The sequence below is a fragment of the Otolemur garnettii genome, unplaced genomic scaffold (assembly GCF_000181295.1).
Source record: "Otolemur garnettii isolate 467f Iridium unplaced genomic scaffold, OtoGar3 scaffold00081, whole genome shotgun sequence".
Lineage (NCBI taxonomy): Eukaryota > Metazoa > Chordata > Mammalia > Primates > Galagidae > Otolemur > Otolemur garnettii.
In genome coordinates this window covers 194,151-198,256 of record NW_003852476.1, presented here as the reverse complement: position 1 = coordinate 198,256, position 4,106 = coordinate 194,151, and positions in this window count along the sequence as shown.

The following is a 4,106-nucleotide window of genomic DNA, read 5'->3' as shown; positions in this document are numbered from 1 at the left end:
ATTTTTGGTACAAATCAGAGCTAGTTGAATACTAGATGACTACTACTTTCTTGTGTGTGATTATATATGTGTTTATAATATAGAGTTAGGTAGATTATCCTTATTTCTCAGAAACACCCACTGAAGTATTTGTAATAAAATCTCATTAAGTCTGTAACTTACTTTCAAATGACTCAGCAAATATATATAGATAAAAATAGAAAAATGTCAATAATTACTGAGTCTAAGTGGTATATGTACAACTGTACATTGTGCTATTTTTTCCACCATTCTGTATATTTCAATTTTTTCACAATAAAATACAGAGGGAAAAAAATGAAAAAAGAAGCATATGGCTGTTACCGAAAATTTGCAAGGAAAAAAAATGTAGATGGGGCCAAGGGTTCTCAAATTTTCTTTGTGATGGTCACATTTCTTTATAAATATTTTAAAGAGTTTATAAGTCTTTAAAGACTACTTTAGTAGTCTTCTCCTTCATTTTGCCCATTACTCACAAGTCTTATCTCCCAGTTCTTTCCTCCTCTTTGGGTGTCCTCTCATAAAATCTTTCGCAGCTCTCTTTAATGGTGGACGCTGCACTTTCACTAGTAAGATCCATGAGTAATGTTCAGGGTAATAGAAGATTACTTTGTAGTTCTTTAGTCTTCACTTGACAAGTTTTCTTTGCTTGGTAGATTGGATCGATTTTAGCTGATTAGAATTAACTCTTCAAAAAGGCCTAAATAAATAATTTGGTCAACATGCAGGCTGTCATTATATAAGGTCTGACAATTACTTGCAAACTTGCCATTGTACACGTACGTTGGCAGCACTGCATAAACAACTCAGTAAGCTTTCATAATCTTTGTGTATCACTGTCTCAGAGCTGTATTCATATTGATGTGTGGCCTTGTCTTCCTGAATGGCATTCATTATTGTTACGTATTTTTGTGAACTGTACAATGACAGCTTTTATGGCCATTCCAGAAGAAGAGTTCCAAAATAGCTTTGAAGGGTGGACTAGGCACTGGCATCAGTGCACAGCTTCTCAAGGAGAGCACTTCAGAGTGACCATAGTGACATTCAACTATGAAGTGTGTAGCACTTTTTCTAGGACAGACTTAATTGTCAGACCAAAAAAACAAAAAACTCAAAAACAACAACAAAAAAACCCCACGTCTCTTTCATCACCACTGCCTACACAAATGTCGCCCAGGTGAGCCATGTTACAGGGATGAGAAATCAGACAAAAGAATGTGGATATTTCAACATAAACCATCATCACTGCTGCCCCCAAACCCTTAAGAATATGACTAGGTGAAAGCAGATCAACAGCAGCAAACCAAATCAAGTCAGCATGTACAGTATTTGCTGCTGCACAGCATCTTATCAGGTGTTTGAATACAAAAGTACACTTAAAAAAATGTGTCCTGCAGCATGGTCTCACTTCTTATGCCACACTTCTGTTTGCTGACTCCTATTCAGCTCCTACATGATTGCTCTTAGGTTCCAGCCAGTCTTACCCGGTGTTTTTACTCCCAGAAGTAATTGAACTTTGTGGGCTTTGTTCCATTTATTTTTGATCATGTCTCCAATTTACCAATTTGTTTTTATCCAGGTTTATTTCTTGAAAACTGAAGAATAATTTCTCTGGATGTCAAGTCTCATGACACAAAGCTGTGGATGTCAGCCCTCTTGGCCTTCTCGGGGACCTCACCCCATCAGCAATGCCCTTTCTGTCTTTATTTTCTTTTTCTTTTTCTTTTTTTTTTTTTTTTTGAGACAGAGCCTCAAGCTGTCCCCCTGGGTAGAGTGCCATGGCATTACAGCTCACAGCAACCTCCAGCTCCTGGGCTCAAGCGAGTCTCCTGCCTCCGCCTCCCAAGTAGCTGGGACCACAGGCGCCCACCACAACGCCCAGCTATTTTTTTTTTTTTTTTGGTTGCAGCCGTCATTGTTGTTTGGCGGGTCCAGGCTGGGGATTCGAACCCGCCACCTTAGGTGTACGTGGCTGGCGCCTTAGCCGGTTGAGCTATAGGCGCCGAGCCTCTGTCTTTATTTTCAACTTCACCCTCTCCGTTTGCTAACAGAGAATTCAGGACTGCCTTCACTTAAATGGAAAAAAATATTTCTTCAAACTTCAGACTATCCCAACTACTTAATCCCCTACAAAGCCAGGTTTTGTTTGGTTGTATAAGACACATTTCCTTGACTATGTATTTTTGCTACCCATGCTCATTTGTCATTCTACTTTTGCACCCACAACTGGGTAAATCACCAAAGCCACCAATGATATTCCTGCTGCTAACTCCTGTGAAGCCTCTCCTCTTTCTGTGTAGACCTCTCTGTCATATATTATACTATTTGTTACTTTTTGAAATGCTTCTCTTTCCTTGACTTCAGTCACCCCATCCAGGGACCTTCTGAAACACCATAAATCATTGCTTCTGATAAAGGAATTCATTCACAGCAAACAGGGTGAGGCCCTGGGATAGAGCCCCAGAATTCACCAAAAGTAGCTACCCTGTGGAATGATTGGAAGGACTATCAAAGACCCAATCTGGGTGACAAATGAGAAGCAGAGACAACTGCAACATTATAGTGCCTTTCTCTACAAGGTGGAGTATATGCTCCAAATTAGCTACCAATATGTATGTCTTTTTTTTACTCTATACTCAAAATATATAGGTGCAGAAACCCAGAGGAGGGAGTGGGCATGGCTCTTCTCCCAGTTAAACCTAATGGTCAGCTTACAAATGTTTCGTTTCTGGTATCTGCAGGTTTGGTTGAAATCTTAGTTCCCAAGAGAGGAAGCTTTCACTAGGAGATGAGTATGATTTACTTTGAACTACAAGTTGAGGCTCCAGAACAACACAGAGAGGAGAGATGTACTGTCTTGACTGAAGCCATAGATGTGCATTGCTGAGGAGACCTGATCTCTGCTGAGTTCTCCTGGAGCTACAGAAACCAATGTGTGCAAGTTTGCTGAGACTTGTTCAGTTTCATCACTAGAAGTCTCACATCCCAAGAATCACCCGTCCCAGGCAAGCTAGGATAGCTATTCACCCAAGTAACTTTCCTGAGACATTGAATATATTTAGTATTTGCCTGAGGTAGATCTTATTTATGTCAAGCAAAATCCATACCTACCCTCTTAAAATACATCATTGATAACATTCAGACTTATTTTTCATCCCAGGGAGAAATATGTGAAGATACCATGGCCTGCCTCCTTCGCTGGCTCACTGCTACTCACAGATACCATCTCCAGGGCTCAAATGCCTTTGAGGACAGAGTGGTGCCTCCTTGGCAACCTGAAGGGAGAGTCCTGCAGGTCACACATTTCACCATTTTTGTTCTTTGTTCATATTTTCCAATACTTTTTAGGAAAGGTAGTACTTTGATCTTTACCTTTTTTGTGAATTCCCTTAGCACCCTAATATTTCCAACACCATGGAAAATATATGTTTGTTCAGGAAGGAGTCATGAAAATCATCCAATCCAAACAGAAAGAGTTTATGTTCATTTGCAATTGGACTAGTACAACAGAACCTCCATAACTGACCACCTCCCTGCACTGACAGGCTCCTGAAATTCACCTGATTTTCACAGACCAGACATGTGGGTATCAGAATAGCAGGCCTAGTTCCTTATGGTGACCACCTCCGTATATTGACCAGTTTGCTTACAGTCCCTTGGCCAGCTTGCAGAGGGTCTACTATATGTATTTTAACCTTATTATTTTTGTTTTAATTTAAGATTTGTGATGTTCACCAGGTATTCATTTCCTCAATTGACCAAAAATTAACCTTGCACACTTAATCCAGCAACTCTTCACTTGTATAGTTTTTGTAAACTCTGACTTTCAAAACCTCAGTGTTCTCTAGCATCTCATCAAAAATCTCTACTCAATGAGAGCTTGTTGATAAAGGACTTGGTCTTGTAAGTATTGTACATTGGTCTCATTTTCTACTGTGTCTAGGTAATGACATCCGTGATTGTCAAAAAATTCGCTTCCATATATACTTGGTTTATGGCACCAACTGCCAAGTAGAACTCAAAAACTGAGATTAAGATTTATCTCATTTTAGATGAGAAACAACTGAGATGAAACAATACCCCCCCCC